Source organism: Thalia democratica, chromosome 8, assembly GCF_965202585.1.
Source record: "Thalia democratica chromosome 8, ktThaDemo2.hap1.1, whole genome shotgun sequence".
Classification (NCBI taxonomy): Eukaryota; Metazoa; Chordata; class Thaliacea; order Salpida; family Salpidae; genus Thalia; species Thalia democratica.
In genome coordinates, this window is record NC_139172.1 from 28,526,341 (window position 1) to 28,544,973 (window position 18,633).

Below are 18,633 nucleotides of genomic sequence, written 5' to 3' on the forward strand. Positions count from 1 at the left end.
TTTTATTTTCTAACATTTCTGAGCTTTTATTAATAAATGGAACTTTTGATTTTTTTACAGAATGTTATTTGAATTTTCAATTAAACTGTAGTTTAAAGAGAAAAGTAAATTTAATCAGAACTTTGTGTCATGCTGCACACAAAAAATTTCCAATAGAGTTACTAATAAGTTAAATCAAACAGATCAAGTTACTATTAAACAAAAACAGTTACCCACAAGAGTAAGTTAACTAAACAATTCATTTACATTTGAAAAATTTGGATAGAATAAAGACAATAGGACTGGAAAAATGTGTAGTTACTTTAAAAGTTCCATCCATTAATAAAAACCTAGAAATGTTAGAAAATAAAATTAGACGATTAATAAGAAGTAGTTAATATGCAGCGAACCCTAGAATTGATTCACCTCTATGCCACTATTAACACCAGCTGGTAAGGATCCAATATCAAACTTTGTATTTTTTTCTAATAACCTCTTAAAAATTACTCAAGGTTCATAATAAAAAAAACACTAAGTTTTCAATCAGTTCAATTTATTTTAAAGAAACAAAATATTAAAACAGAAAAATAACAAAATTAATAATAATTCAAATAAGTTAAATACGAAAATAAATCACGTCGTAAACAATTTCAGTGTTATTGAATCGTTTTATGAAAAAGGAAAAAATGAGTTTTTTGACAGATCCTTCTCGTTTATTAGCAAAAAACTCCCGGAATTAAAGAATGATTTTTGTTGATTAGATAATTTAATATAGTATAAAACTTTCTTTGTTTTTTCATTACTTGCCTACCTTTTTAGCCAGTATTTATGTCGGCCATCATCAACTAAGTTAAGATGTTTCATGCCAAAGATAATAAACAATGAAATTCCCCGCACGACCAACAACAGCAGAATCCGAGACAACTTACGACCGGTTTCGTTCTTACATTTTTTTCATATTCAGCTAAATTTTTTGAAAACAAAAATCAGAATAATTATGTTTTAAAACTAATTTTCAGCTTAAGTTAATTATTCTAAAATTAAAAAGAGTTACATTTCCGCAAAAATTTTTCGGTTGACTTTTGGATTTGCAAATCATAAGTACTTTAATTAATAAACATATATTTTTTTTAAATTAACTTTTTAATCACCTAAAAAACAATATCCAGACTTGTTCTGCTGGATTGCAAAATGTATTTTAGTATTATTGTTTATTGAACGACAAAAAAGCGCTCAAAAAGTTTGGTCTAAGGACCTGGTGTACAAAGGAACCTTTCGGTTATCGAGTTGTACTCCAAGAGTATTTCTATGAATAAGTTTTCTTTCATAAACTAAAATTTTGCGAGAAAAGCACTATACTATAACTTTATAACTGAAGCTAAATAATCTACTGATAGTAAAAATAAAGTCAAATTTAGCTCTTGAGCGACACTTAACGGTTAAAAGTTGTGTACGTCACTTTTCATACAAAACTTATAGGAGGGCAATCGATAGCTGAATAATTCTGGCAACCATGGGAGCAGCACACCACTGTTGTAATTTTTCTTCGAAGCTTAGTTAAAAAAGAAGATAATATTTAGTGGCTCACGTAAACTACAGTGTATATTTTTTTTCCGACGGATAAAATGGTAGGACCTCCCTGACCAACGCAAAATTATATTAACAAACTTATCAAAACAGTGCTAACTAACTATTAATTTTGATAAAAATATGAAAAAGTTTTAATCAATATTGTTTGTTAGTTTTTTAATTATTTTAAAATTTTTATACCAGTTTGATTTTTTTCGATTTTAATGTTTTTGGTATCTTTAGTTGTAGTAACCACTTTTTAAAGCTGTTTGTTAACAGATGATAAAAACAATCAAGATATATGAATTATGTCCTTATTCTAAATAAAATAATGATAACCCATTCAATAACATGTTCAAATCTTAGTATAAGTTTAAATTTTAACTTTTTTAGCATCTACTCAAAATATAATAGTGGTGGTTTGCTATTATAATAGACCTATAAAATAAACAACAACTTTAATAAAAAAATATTTATTTATTGTACGGCTAAACTTAAAAAAGGGTAGATGGTACAGCTTGTTAGTTTTTTTTTTAAGTTTTATGTTATAAATAAGTCATTAGAAGATACAACGTTTTGTATGAATGTTTTAATATTTACATTATTAAATTATTATAAACAAAGATTTATTCAAAAATTACTTTCTAATCACCTTCTTCAAAATAATTAGTTTCATCCTGTCTATGTGGTTTATTCTGAAGTAAAATATTTATAGATCCTCCAACAGAGCACAAAATTTTCAAGTAAAAAGTTAATCCAATACTTACTAAATATCTTTACACGTAAGTTTACATAAACGGTGTGTGCTTTGTAAGACACGGTTTAAAACTGTTCAAAGATTACTTATTATTGCTTTGAACTTAATACAAAAATGCTAAACCAATTCATTAAAATATATTTCAAAAAATCACATTTGAAAACTTACAATTGAAATAAATATACTTCTATTCAAAAAAAAAGTTTATGATTTATTTTGTGATTAAAAGTTTTTAACTAGTCGCATTTATTTAGTTTGTTTTATAAAGTAGTAAAAACAAACTTTATTCTGATTTAAACTCTTTTTTTCAAACTAATTAAATATTTTAAATTAAGTATTACAAATTCAGCCGAATAAAAAATGAATGACTATTTTTTTACTATTATTGTTTAAAACTTTAATAGAGTAGTTATACTTTTAACACCTATATACAAAAAATAAGTTTTAATTGTCAAAAAACTATATAAATAAGCAAACTAGTCGAAATAAGCAAACTAGTCTTAGAGAATATTTAAGTTTGCGTTTTTATTTTACTGTGATAAAATTAAAATACTCTATATTCTATAATTTTCAATGTTTTGAGTGTTTGAAAGTATAAAAAATCTTAATTTAACTTAAAATGAGCTAATTATAAGGCTTATATAAAAAAGCATTTTCAAAATTTGTCTAAGCCACATTATTATAAGTCGTCTAAGCCGAAAATTGTACAAGTCTTAATCGACCAAATTGTTTTCAATAAAATAAAACTCACAGGCTTTGATTTTTTAGCAAGTCAAATAAGTATAACAAGGTTAAAGATAGATACATATATATATAGAATAAGCAAGAAAAGTGCAGTGCAGAAGCATGCAGTAATTTTTAAGAACTTTGTTCTGTACATATCTATGCTGGGTATGGTATAGTTATCGTTTGGAATTTATTAAACTTATTGTTGTAAATAACTCAACCCTCACTGCACATTGATTCTTTTTTGATAGTGTGCCGCGCGTATATTTTAAAAATCAGGCGAGCCGCTGCTTTGTGCAGTATCATACGTTCTTTAAAAAATAAAAGTGAATTACTTTTAAAACAAACATTGTAAGCAAGCCGCACTTATTGTTTAAAAGCTCAATAACTTTATGCCTACCTACTTGCTCATTACCACGCAGCAAATAAGCAGGAAGTTTTTATGAAGTCAGCAGTTAGTCAAGCAATTTGTAATCACAGCAAGCTTTCTGCTTATTTCTTATACTGGTGTGTTGTGAGTAACGTTCACTTATAAGTTTTGTAAAGAAGAACAAAAACGTTGAAGTTTGCAGATGAAGTGTGCTATAAGCTTTTTGTGTTTTTTATTTAATTTTTGTAGAATATGATATAACATGTGATTATGCAAAACATTTTATACAATTTTTTTTTTGCTGTTTTTTAGACGAGTATTTTAGAATTGTTTATTAAAACCTTTCGTGGAAGACTAATATAAACAAAACCTAACTATATAATTTAAAAATTATATTTTACACTAATAAATAAACAGATATTTAAAATATGAAATTTGTCTTTTTGGCAACTACCCTGTTATTCTACACGCAGGTGACAGAAACAAAAGGTATGTTTGAGAAGTTTTTTTTATTTTTAGCAACAGCTTTCAAATTTTATATTGATATATATTGTGTTATTATGTTTCTTAATAATTAAACTTTAATTCATTTGTACAACAAATATATTAAATGGCTTTGTAATCAACTAAAAATATACTCTTGTATAATTGTTTTTCAAAGATTAAAAATAAATGAAACCACGGACTTTGCTATTTGAATAAAACCGGTCAACTTTGCCGCGTTTCTTAAACCATTAGAAGTTTTGATCACTAGTTTGCTAACGAAAAAAAAAACGCATTTTTGCGTACTTACTTTTCTGTATTGTTAGTAATTGTACAGCAATGCTGCACTGTACTCAATTAAAGTTGCCGCTTTTAATTAAACCAGTCTTAAGGCTCTGCCTTTAACTTGCGCAACTTTCATAACCTCTATGCTGGTAAGACCAAAATTTTTGGTGGTAGCACTGAAAACTGAGTGTGCTCAAGGTAATTGATATCATTGTCTACAGAGTGCATCGATTATAAGATAAACACAGATGAAATGGATTTCAACAAGCATTCTACCGCATGCAAGTTGCTGGAGGAGGGCAAAATGGCGTCGGAAGACCTCTTAGACAGGTTAATTACAAATTTACTGAGAAAATTTTGTTTTAACTTTTTTTTTTGCCAAAGTATGCTTTATGAAACCACAGCTTTACTCAAACGACTGTAGTAGAACATTCAAATTATTTTGTATTGATATGAACAATTCAGTTCAAAAACTTATAACTGTAGATTAAAAAGTGTAAATTAAATTATAATTTAAAGAGTAATATTTTGAAATCTAAAGACTTGTAGGAAATTCTTATACTTTGAAGGAGTAAAGTACACAAGAAACAACGACTTGTAGAGTAAAAGATTTTATAAACTTAAAAGAACTACTTTAGAAAAAACAATGACTTGTAGTAAAAAAGTAAAACTTAACAGTAAAACAAAATATATATTGAAAGAGAAACTTTAATCTTAAATAATGACTGTAGTAGACAATGACAAATATTTTGTATGTTTAAAAAGTAAAACAACTTTATCTAAAAGTTTAAATTTGTACAATATAGGTAAAAATTAGCTGTAATTGAAAAAGCTAGTTTGTCAAAAAAGGTAATGAAATGACCAATTGAGTAAAACATTACTTAGTTTGAATCAAATAACTAAATTTATACAAAATATAACGGCGGATAGTACACAAGTTAATTTTTTTTATAAAATGAGTAAACTTATAGAAAAATAATTAATTGTACAACGTAAGTATAAGTTTATGACAAAGTATAATTTATGATTAAAGAGCAACTTAAGAAAATATAATGACTGTGATTGATAAATGCGATTTGTTTAGTATTGATAGAAAAAAAAAGTGAATTACTTTTAAAACAAACATTGTAAGCAAGCCGCACTTATTGTTTAAAAGCTCAATAGCTTTACGCCTACCTACTTGCTCATTACCAAGCAGCAAATAAGCAAGAAGTTTTTATGAAGTCAACAGTTAGTCAAGCAGTTTGTAATCACAGTTAGTATAACTGTGGGTTGAAAATTAGCAAGTTTATTTAAAAATTAACGATATCAATTATATAAGTATTTATTTATTTAATAGCATTATAATATATATTATTAAATGTTAGCATATAACATATATATATATATAACAATATATTTTCGACACAAGTACCAACTTATTTCAGTATAAAGTACTAGCTTTATGTAAAAAAGTTATATATAGAACAAAACGTTAACTACAAGACAAAATTAGTGTACTTTATATTATTTAATAACTGTCTAAAACTACTTTATAATACTTTATAATTTTGTAAAATATACTTTATAACTAAATAAGCAAAATAACTGAAAAGTAGTGAATGTAGTAGAAAATTCATTTTTTGCTAATAAAAACAACTTATACATAATAGTAAAATTTTTTCTAAATTAGAAGACTAACTTTCTACAAAAATTAATTACTTTTAGAATAGTAACATTATTTCTTTTAAGTTAAAAGATCAGTTTTACCTAAAAAATGCTGGTGTGTAAACAAGTGTATGACTTTATGCTAAAAAAGTATTTTACGATTAAAGAAAACCTTACAAAGTTGTCCGCTCGCAGGGCCTGGAAGCATCGGCGGAACAATTACTGCCCCAGAGTCACTTGCAACTCTAAAAGTCGCAAGGCTCTGTCTAGAACCTTTCTCTTTACTACGTGTACTTATGGGTCTCTCACTCATATCCAAAAACGAATATCAATTACAATTATAAATAACAATATGAATACCAAATTGAAAACCAATATGAATATCAATCTGAATATCATTAACAATTACTATACCAACTGTTTTAAATTAAAAAACAAGAACATTTATATCACTGAAAAAACTAGAAACTACTAATAATTTATACGCAACCGTAAAACTACTAAAAGGTCCAACTTTAATAAATACAAAAAATTTAAAACTTATTATCACTAAAATAGTACTAAAAATCACTAATAAATTATATACAACTATAAAATTACTAAAATTATTATCAAATAAATTAAGTACGAGGTTGTAAATACTAAAATAACAAGATGTAAGGAGGGAACAAATAAGAACTCACAGTCGATAAACCTAATTTTACTCTGTAGACACAACGTTGCAGCATTTAGTGTATTATTCGCCAAGTATTCGTGTAATCTTGTTTCGGAGAATTCTCTTAAAAAGAATAATATTTGGTCTTTGAAAATGATATGAGCGTCATCCCCAAGGTCTGTAGTTTCGCAAATGAGTCTTCAATTTTTAATTTTTGACGTATTTGTTTCAAAAATAACGTCAAAAAAAAGTGATGTTTTACCATGTAAAAATAGTTTTGGAGAATTCTTCTATAAAGAGTCAAAGTTTGTCTTTAAAAATGATATGGGCGTCTTCCCCAAGGTCTGTAGTTTCGCAAATAAGTCTTTGAATTTTAATTTTTAATTTTTGACGTATTTTTTTTCAAAATTACGTCACAAAAAAAAAACATTTTTCGCCATAAAAAATAGTTTTGGAGAATTCTCATATAAAGAGTCTAAAATAATCTTTGAAAATGGTATTGGCGTTCTACTTTAGGTCTGTAGTTTTGCAAATAAGTCTTTGATTTTTAACTTTTGACGTATTTGTTCAAAAATTACGTCACAATAAAAAAGTAATTTTTCGCCATAAAAAATAGTTTTGAAGAATTCTCCTATAAAGAGTCGAAGTTGGTCTTAGAAAATGATATGGGCGTCTTCCTCAAGGTCTTTAGTTTTGCAAAGAAGTCTTTGAATTTTAATTTTTGACGTATTTTTTTTTTTAAATTACGTCACAAAAAAAGTCATTTTTTTGCCATAAAAAAAAGTTTCGGAGAATTCTCCTATAAAGAGTCGAAGTTAATCTTAAAAATGATATGGGCGTCTTCCCTAAAGTCTGCAGTTTTGCTAATAAGTCATTGATTTTTAATTTTTGACGTATTTTATTCAAATATGACGTCACAAAAAAAAGTCATTTTTCGTCATAAAAAAATAGTTTTGAAGAATTCTCATATAAAGAATCTAAAATGGTCTTTGAAAATGATATTGGCGTCTTCTCCAAGGTCTGTAGTGGTAGCTAGATATTTCACACAAGATGAGTGCGCACAAATTGTAGAAGGTAACTAACATTTCTTCTAAATCATCACAGTTGATCTAAAAACATCATTTTTAAAAACTACCTTTTGTAATTAACTTTTAAAACTAACAATTGAAGCAAACACATGACCGTAAAGCCTTTTAGCAGTCTTGTCAATAGTGGTTTTGTTTATATGGTTAATCACTGCCTTTTACAAGTGGGAAGAGCAGGTGTGATTGATAATTTTTTTGTTGTTCACTTCCTTATTGTAATACCTGTTTATTTCAGTTCTAAATGGAATACACAACATGTAACATACTTTATACTTACCGTGTAATGTAGCTGTGCAAAGTTTCATTATTAAATACACTGGAAATTGAGTGTAAAAATGGATAAGAAAAATCTACTTCGATTTTCCATATAGGAGCTGCACTGAATTTTTTAAACTGATAACACAAGTCTTCTGAACTGATAATACTTGCACATCAATTGTTTTATGTGAATTTGAAACCATTTCTGCAGCTGGAAGTGGAGGCTCACCTCTGCCATGACCACCAAGTACAAGAGCATAGTATTTTTTTTTACCTGTGTTGTTTAAGCTTGTTTTGTTCAATTTAACGCATTAAATTCTAAAATTGAAACTACTTTAGTAACTAAGTTGTTTTGAAAAACTTGTAAACTTAAATTTAATACTTCAGTTGTTGCCAAACAGTTTTGATAATTTGTTAATAAATCAACCTGGAACTTTAGCTGGTTTTTTGATCACACTTTGTGTTGCGTCAAAAAAGAGGCTTGTTTTTACTTGTGTTTTTAGGTGTTTTGCTAATATTTCCAATCCTATTATATATAGTTTAAAAAGTATTTGCATTTAAAGATAAATCTACAATTTAAAGTTTAATACTTAATACCTTTCTCAGTATACCTATACACGGCAAACTTGTTTTTATTTAGCTGCTGAATATAGCCTTTTACTTCTCTGCTTTTTTTGTCTTCAGTCTTATATGCTTTTTTTTTTTTTTTCAGTTCATCGAACCAATTATATCTCGTTTGGCTGTGATGTTTTGCCAAAACTTTGGTAATTTGAGATGAGTAAATTCTGGAAAAGTTATAGGTTATAAGAAAAAAAAAAGTTAATAGGTATGGAGAAAAGTAATTTGTATTTTGTAAAATCTGATTTACCTAGCTGAAACATTTCCACCTTGAAACTGCTGTTGAGCTGTTTCTGTTTTTAAACTTTCATCAATATTTTTTCTTAGATTTTTATTGAAAATATTTTTTTATTACCTCTTCTCTGTGACCAGATGTAAGACGTATTTTCATTTGTTCATGTTCTTTATGTATGATGTTTTCGTTAAGACTATATTTTAAAACTCCACCAACTGGATTAGTTTCTAAACTATCATATCTAAATTTATAGATTTATAGAAGTACTCTATAAGTCAAATTTTATAAGGCAAATTTTTTTTTTGTAACGTCATTTTTGAAACGTTTTTAAAACAATCAGAAACTTATTTGAAATGTTACAAAACTTGATAAAGATTCTCAATTTTTTTATCAGTTAATCCTCGTTATGAGGAAATAAACTTAAGAAGTACTTAACAAACGATTATTTTTCTATAACTTAATATTAAAAAAATCAAAATCAAAATTAAAATTGAAAATACAAAAATCGAAAAAGACGCCCATACTATTTTAAACAATTAATTTTGTGTTTTTATAGGAGTTTTCTCGGAAACTATCTTTTATGGTAAAAATGATTTTTTTTGTGACGTCATTTTTGAAAAAAAAAACGTTAAAAATTAATAATCAAAGACTTATTTGCAAAACTACAGACCTTAAGGAAGACGCCCATATCATTTTTAAAGACAAACTTTGACTCTTTATATGAGAATTCTCCAAAACTATTTTTTTATGAGGAATAATGACGTTTTTTTGACGTCATTTTTGAAAAGTTTTTTAAGGATATCATATATAGAATATATACTATTGAGACGTAATTTAAAGTTAATTTAAAAATATTTACTTAAAAAAAATGTTTTCTGAAACTTCAGACCTTCTAAAACAAGAAGGTACTTTTTTATGGTATATACTTAACTTTTTTATAATGAATCATCTTTTGAAAAAAAACTTCGAATACTTGGCGTGTACCACACTAAATGCTGCAAGACTAACACAAAACCTCCAACTCAAAAACTCAAACCGAAGACATAACTTAGCGTACCTAGTGTTTTATGAATATTTTGTCAATTTATGAAAAAAGCCTAACATTATAAAATTATGACTGTAGTAGACAAAAACAATTTATTGTAAATTAATGAAAACAACATAAATCAAAATATTATACTTGTAAAATAAAGTTGTTAGTAGTTTTATAACTAAAAGCGCAAGTAAACAAACAAAAGACTTGTAGAGTATAAGCATTTTATCTAAATTGAAATAACTAATGTTTACGAAAAGCAGCAACTTGTAGTAAAATATTGTTATTTAAAAAATTCTAGAACTACTTAAAAATACAATATTATATAAAAAACATAATTTTCTTCTATAATACAATTTATGATTAAATAAATACTAAAAAATGACTATAGCAGATTATGCAATTCATTTTGTTCGTTAAAGATAATTTTATTTGAAAACTTATAAGTGTATAATATAAGACTGTTATTGAAAATCAGATTCCTTAAAAAATAAGAATAAAAGAACAAAATATTTTTTTGTATAACATAATGTAATATTAAACTACAGCTTTACAGAAAAAACTAACGATTATGGTAGTCAAGTATAGTTTGTTTGTATTAATATTGCAATTTTTTAAAACTTATAAATATAGCACAAAGAAGTAACCTTTATATAACTAAAAAACAAGTTAATTAAAAAAGTAATGACATACAGAAAAAAAGCATACCTTTATTTAACCTAAAACACTAACTAGTTAAAATAGATACTTATACAACAAAAGTTTTAATTATTTATTATCACTACTGCGAGTTTGTTGTCAATACGATGGACCCAGGCATCAAAACTTAGGCCACTTAAACTTAAAAACAGATAACAAAGAAATGAAGAATACGAATAACACAAAAAGTTAATTTTGATAAAACAAAAAAAAAACATAATTTAATTGCAAACTTATAGATAAACATAAAAGTAAAAAAGTTTAACACACAAACTTATACTTTTTAACTTATTTACGCTTTGATGTAGGATGATTTTGCAAACCTTGTCTTTTCTTCTCCTTAAAAGCAATATCTTCATTAACACTTTCAATAATTTGTTATATTAACAAAATTTGTTATTAAAATTACAAATTATTGAACGACAGAAAATGGCCCTCAATATAATTTGTTTTAAGACCTGATGTAAGGAAAAACTTTTCGGGTACAGTTTAATTTCCTTTCCAGGACAGCTAAACATAAAAAGTAAACTTTTTTCGAAAAATAATTACAGTAGCAGGGGCGTCGCGTAATTTTTTTTTATAATAAAACTTTTTTTTAAGTATTAAACTGTTAATAATATTATTTTTAAAACAAAATTTTTTTACTAACGATTTTCTGTAATTGCAGTATATTTACCCTAGTAAATTAATTTTTGAAATATATCAAATCAAGGGGTTTCTTAAATACTTTTATGTTTTTCGCACCCCTAACAAAACACCACGCGTCGCCATTAGACTGTGTAGAAAATTTAGATATGAAATTAATTCTTTATTGATAAAGAAAACTAATCCAAAGTTTTGTAACTTTTAAATAGAAGCATAACTTTTTTTTTTATTAATAGAGCACTAAACTGAATTGCCCAAACATAATAGATAAATAAGCAAAATTACTAAAATTTAAAGGTTTTGTAAAAAAAAAAAATTCTCACTTAAAAGGTTAATTTTATACAAAAAATAACTATTTGTAGAATAAAATAGACTTTTTTTTATTAAAAGAACAGCTTTATACAAAAATAATCAGTATAACTTATATATAAGAATAACTTAATGACAAAGCATAGTTAATGATATGACAAAATTTACAAAAAATATATGACTGTGGTAGACAATTGTTATAGCGTTTAGTACATGTTTTTTAACAACGTTTTTTATCAGTAAAATACTTAAAATAAGGTAAATTAAGAAAACAGAAATACATTTCATCAATTTTCACAGTGATAACGCGAGGAAAGCTGTTTTTGTCATTTACAAGTACCGCGTGGAAAAAGGAGGCGACATCTGGCTTGATGTAACCCTTCGGGATTCGTCATCTACTGGCTCGGATGCCAACCCCTTCGTTTTCTCCAACGGAGCTAAAGTAGAAGATACCAACGTTGTGATAAGGTGGGATGTAGACCAGCCTTTTTATTCGTTAAATAACCACTGCTCTTACCTGGCTGCCGGGGGACTTAAAGAAAGTGGCTGCATTGATTATTATGCCGCACTATGTAAAACAAAAGGAAAATGCGAAGAGGAGGAAGAGTGCCCAATAAACAACGAATCAGGCCGTTCCCGCGCAAACTTGCCGGTTTTCGCGCTTTTTATGGCGGGCAGCGTCTTTCGAGCCTTCTACGCCCTCGTCGGCCCTGTGGCGTAAGCTTGCGCGCGCCTTCGTTCGAGTGGAAACTCTTCTTTCGAGTTTGCACCTGAAAAACCGTTGTTACTATTTGTAAGTTTAAAACATACACGTTTTATCGTGTACACGAATATTATGTGAGTCTTACTTTGTTTGTTTCTGTATTCTTTTGAAATTCTTGTTTGCTAATTTTTGTTGATGTAAAGCAATTAACATGTGGCACTTGGGTACTTTAAGCATTATAAGTACATTAAATCAACATGTTACTCTTATAAATCAAACAGTTTTTACGTTATGAGTTGTCTATAAAACTTTTTACGACTGCAAATTACCAAATTTTATTATTTGAAACTTTTATACATTTTATTTGCTTTTACAGCACAACTTCACAAATAATCAAAAATAAGTGTAATTAGAAGTAAAATGATATTTGTTTTATAACGTTTAGGCTTACATAGATTTCAACTTTTAAATTTTACTTAAAACTTTTGTTATTCAAGTTAATAAACCATGCTTTTTTTACCTTTTAAGCAAAAAAGATCAAAGCTTAAGGTTTTTTTTTAACGCAGGTTTACACATAAATTACATTTATTTTCTTTTTTATAATAATACTTTACTACATATTAAACTAAAAACCTCTTTATTGTCAGTTTCTGAATATTAGCTTTACGAAATCATATTACGCTAAAATACAAATTTTATAAGCTATGTCTAACTACTTGTTTGTCTATTTTCATTTACAAATATTTAGTCATTCTCTACTAATTTACTTAATAAAATTTAACGGCAAGAAAAACTTAAAGGCATTTTATTTACTAAATTAAATTATTTTAAAGTACAGTGTATTACTTTACGAACTTAACCAATAACTTGTAATACTTTAGAAAATTTTATCAAAGTTTAAAATTTACAGTAATAAAATACTTCTATTGAGGCAAGATTTAACAACTAAACAAAATATATTGTTTTCTCTCCTGATATATAGACTATGTAAAGTATATATATTGATATTTTATTTCAAACTATTATCAATCAGTAACTACACTACAACAAAAAATTATAAATTATTTTTGTCTTTTTTAAATTCGCTAGAAATGTTGGTTTAAATTAGTGATGTACCGGACTCACTATCCGGGTCCGGGTCCGGCCGGATATTGCCGTTTTCGTCTGATATCCGGATCCGGCCGGATTCTAATTTGAAAAAAAAGTCCGGATCCGGTTCCGGCCGGATTCTAATTTAAAAAAAAAGTCCGGATCCGGGTCCGGCCGGATCCTAACAGAGATCCGGCCGGACCCGGATCTAGTTAGTAAAAAAGAGAATACTGAAAAGTTTTTTTTCAAAATAAACCCTGTGTAAATTAATAAGAGTCATTTTGTCAGTAAAAATTAAACACCTACCGTGATTGGCTCATTTTGTACACGTGACTAATTTACATTTTTTTACATTTAAACTATGAAATAAACAACTAAGAAATGCAACGCTTTACATATGTTGTAAAATTGAAAACTTTTGAATGAATACTTGCATTATTTCTTGTTTAAAGTTGAGCTCAGAGAATATTTAGAGTTAATACGGTTGAATGTACGAGCCAATGAGAATCATATGACGAAATTTTTCAAACTAAATACTGATGCAACAAAACATCAGAACATGACAGGCAGTTTATATGTAAGCAGTTAGTTACTTTGGTGTGCAGCTTGAAGCAACAAAATATCTTGAACTTTTTTGTGAATGCCTATTGTAAGTAGTGTTTTGTTTTAAAAGTGAATATTTCAACTGGTGTTTAATTGTTTAAATATTTAAGCCAGGTTTATAGTTTAATAGTTTATTAAAAACTTTACAGTTTCTTGTTTACTAAAAGTTTTCTTCAATTTTTAGTTTACTGTTTTAAGTCCTTTGATATAGATTTAAATAGCTTCCAGTTTTTAAAGTGTTACCAAAATAATTTATAATTTTGTATATGCTAGTATTTCTTGTTGTGTTTTATATAAAAGATTCATCACTCAAAACTGTCGTATCTGATTATAGAAAGTAGTCTCAGTTAGAATTTAGTATTTGTTAGATATTAATTAAATAAGGTAGGATTTAATTATGATGGGTAGTACTAATAAGTTAAGTGTACCACAATCGGTCCACAACTTTACTACCAAATTGTCAACCTTTGCTAGCTGTTCTACTGATTATTAGACTAAAGTAATTTTTCAGTTTTTAAAAATATCATTCTGACTCAGGCTTGTTTATACTCACTCTAGCTATTTTTATTGACTTAAACAGTGGCAACCCTGCTAGTTTGAAAACTTTTGGGAATTTTAGAAAAATTTGGACTGCCTCAGACTAGTTTAATTTTTTATAAAAACTCAGGCTAGTTTTCTTTTAAATTTTGAATGAGTTTTAGCTGATCGAGTTTTCAATATTTTGTAATTTTCTTAATTAATTATTAGAAAGTGAAGCTTAATTAATATTTTTTTTTACTTATTATATTGTTTATCTGCCTTATTCGGCTAGCACAAAAGCGCGCTTTGCGCGCGATGTGCGATGCTCTTAGCTATTTATTAAATTCTGTTTTATATTTAAAGTACCTTTTAATTGTTTTGTAGTTTACTTCATAGATATATTTAAACTGAACCGACTACACTCTGTGAAGCTAGTTTAAGTTTTTTGAAATCTAACACTATCATAAACTTTTTTGAAAAACTAAGGTTGACACAGATTTTTTGAATTTGTTTTCAAAAAACTTAAGGCTAGTTTTGCTAATTTTCTCAATCTGAAGCTGTATGTTTTAAACATAAAAATAAAAAAGTTTAACACACAAACTTATGCTTTTTAACTTATTTACGCTTTGATGTAGGATGATTTTGTAAACCTTGTCTTTTCTTCTCCTTAAAAGCAATATCATCATTAACACTTTCAATAATCTGTTATATTAACAAAATTTGTTATTAAAATTACAAATTATTGAACGACAAAAAATGGCCCTCAATATGTTTTGTCTTAAGACCTGATGTAAGGAAAAACTTTTCGGGTACAGTTTAATTTCCTTTCCAGGACAGCTAAACATAAAAAGTAAACTTTTTTCGAAAAATAATTACAGTAGCAGGGGCGTCGCGTAATTTTTTTTTATAATAAAACTTTTTTTTAAATATTAAACTGTTAATAATATTATTTTAAAAACAAAATTTTTTTACTAACGATTTTCTGTAATTGCAGTATATTTACCTTAGTAAATTAATTTTTGAAATATATCAAATCAAGGGGTTTCTTAAATACTTTTATGTTTTTCGCACCCGTAATAAAACACCACGCGTCGCCATTAGACTGTGTAGAAAATTTAGATATGAAATTAATTCTTTATTGATAAAGAAAACTAATCCAAAGTTTTGTAACTTTTAAATAGAAGCATAACTTTTTTTTTTATTAAAGAGCACTAAACTGAATTGCCCAAACATTATGATAAATAAGCAAAATTACTAAAATTTAAAGGTTTTGTAAAAAAAAAAATATTCTCACTTAAAAGGTTAATTTTATACAAAAAATAACTATTTGTAGAATAAAATAGACTTTTTTTTATTAAAAGAGCAGCTTTATACAAAAATAATCAGTATAACTTATATATAAGAATAACTTAATGACAAAGCATAGTTAATGATATGACAAAATTTACAAAAAATATATAACTGTGGTAGACAATTGTTATAGCGTTTAGTACATGTTTTTTAACAACGTTTTTTATCAGTAAAATACTTAAAATAAGGTAAATTAAGAAAACAGAAATACATTTCATCAATTTTCACAGTGATAACGCGAGGAAAGCTGTTTTTGTCATTTACAAGTACCGCGCGGAAAAAGGACTGCCTCCTGGCGGCATCTGGCTTGATGTAACCCTTCGGGATTCGTCATCTACTGGCTCGGATGCCAACCCCTTCGTTTTCTCCAGAGGAGCTAAAGTAGAAGATACCAACGTTGTGATAAGGTGGGATGTAGACCAGCCTTTTTATTCGTTAAATAACCACTGCTCTTACCTGGCTGCCGGGGGACTTAAAGAAAGTGGCTGCATTGATTATTATGCCGCACTATGTAAAACAAAAGGAAAATGCGAAGAGGAGGAAGAGTGCCCAATAAACAACGAATCAGGCCGTTCCCGCGCAAACTTGCCGGTTTTCGCGCTTTTTATGGCGGGCAGCGTCTTTCGAGCCTTCTACGCCCTCGTTGGCCCTGGGGCGTAAGCTTGCGCGCGCCTTCGTTCGAGTGGAAACTGTTCTTTCGAGTTTGCACCTGAAAAACCGTTGTTACTATTTGTAAGTTTAAAACATACACGTTTCATCGTGTACACGAATATTATGTAAGTCTTACTTTGTTTGTTTCTGTATTCTTTTGAAATTCTTGTTTGCTAATTTTTGTTGATGTAAAGCAATTAACATGTGGCACTTGGGTACTTTAAGCATTATAAGTACATCTAATCAACATGTTACTCTTATAAATCAAACAGTTTTTACGTTATGAGTTGTCCATAAAACTTTTTACGACTGCAAATTACCAAATTTTATTATTTGAAACTTTTATACATTTTATTTGCTTTTACAGCACAGCTTCACAAATAATCAAAAATAAGTGTAATTAGAAGTAAAATGATATTTGTTTTATAACGTTTAGGCTTACATAGATTTCAACTTTTAAATTTTACTTAAAACTTTTGTTATTCAAGTTAATAAACCATGCTTTTTTACCTTTTAAGCAAAAAATATCAAAGCTTAAGGTTTTGTTTTAACGCAGGTTTACACATAAATTACATTTATTTTCTTTTTTATAATAATACTTTACTACATATTAAACTAAAAACCTCTTTATTGTCAGTTTCTGAATATTAGCTTTACGAAATCATATTACGCTAAAATACAAATTTTATAAGCTATGTCTAACTACTTGTTTGTCTATTGTCATTTACAAATATTTAGTCATTCTCTACTAATTTACTTAATAAAATTTAACGGCAAGAAAAGCTTAAAGGCATTTTATTTACTTAATTAAATTATTTTAAAGTACAGTGTTTTACTTTACTAACTTAACCAATAACTTATAATACTTTAGAAAATTTTATCAAAGTTTAAAACTTACAGTAATAAAATATTTCTTTTAAGGCAAGATTTAACAAGTAAACAAAATATACTGTTTTCTTTCCTGATATATAGACTATGTACAGTATATATATTTATATTTTATTTCAAACTATTATCAATCAGTAACTACACTTCAACAAAAAATTATAAATTATTTTTGTCTTTTTTAAATTTGCTAGAAATGTTGGTTTAAATGAGGTAATAAGTGAAAGTTTGGTTTATTGTTAAAGCAGTTTATAAAAAGATCATTTTATGTGAAAAAGAAATATAAGTATGTTGACTTTCATAGAAATCTAAGTCATTTTAACAAAGTGTTTCTCATCTTTAGTACAATAGCTGATTAATAAAATTAAAGTACTGTTTACTTTATTATTTCAAAAAAAGGTGGGAGCTTGTTTAGTATAGTCTTGACATAACTGTTTAGTATAATTTTTTTTTTAAATTAAAAGTAATTAAAAAATAAAATGTTTCCCGAACATTATAACAGTACTAATAAGCATTTCAACAAACTTCCTCTTAATTTCAGCACAACCTTAAATAGATAAGTTAAAAACTAACCGATGCTTTAAAACAAATGTTTCTTTCGTAACTAAACATTTTCTATTGAATTATTTAAAAAATCATTTGAAACTTGAAAAACAAGAGTTCAAAAGTACTATAAAGTTATTTTACGTTTCTTAGATTTTTGCTAAAAACTTATGTTAAGATACTTGTGTTGTTTGTATTTAAAGTAAACTACTACTCTTTAAACTAGGGGTAAGACGTGGCCCACGGAGGTAATTAATTAAAGTTTAATTGTAAATTAAAGTTTTAGCTTGTTTATGAAATATCGCTTACGATTTTTATAAACAACAGAAAATTTTACTCCGCAACTTTGTTCTTTTACTTGATGTCTATTTACAATAAATGCTAATAAGAAAATGCTAGAAACTTAAAACAATAATACTTTATATAAAATAAAAATTCAACTTATGTATAAGCTATCGTTATTCTATAAGTTTTTACTTATAACAGAATAAACTTATTTTGTGTCTTTATTAATGTAGCTCCTCTACTTATTATCCCCTCTTGTTGTAACTCTTGTAAATAGTCAAAAACGAAACTTTTTTTTTTTGACCCAAACTAATAAAAAAAGTTTTTATTATTTTTTATATAATTTAAACCAGCGATTCTTAACTAGGGGTAAATTTACCCCTGAGGGTTAATTCACTTGTTTTAAGGGGTAAATTTTATTTAATACGAGGTATGAAAATTAATTCTAATTAGTTGTTTTTTAACTTAGAAGTTAGTATCTAACTGTATATTTTTTAAGTTAAAAAAGTCTTTAAGTTTTTTATTTATCAAAAATAAACTTCTCTTTTCACTTTTCATTTTTGTAATAAAAATAAAACTATCTACGCATTTTTTTTTGCAAATATAATTATTACTATCCAAATTAAAATAATCAACTTTTTTATTAGACAAA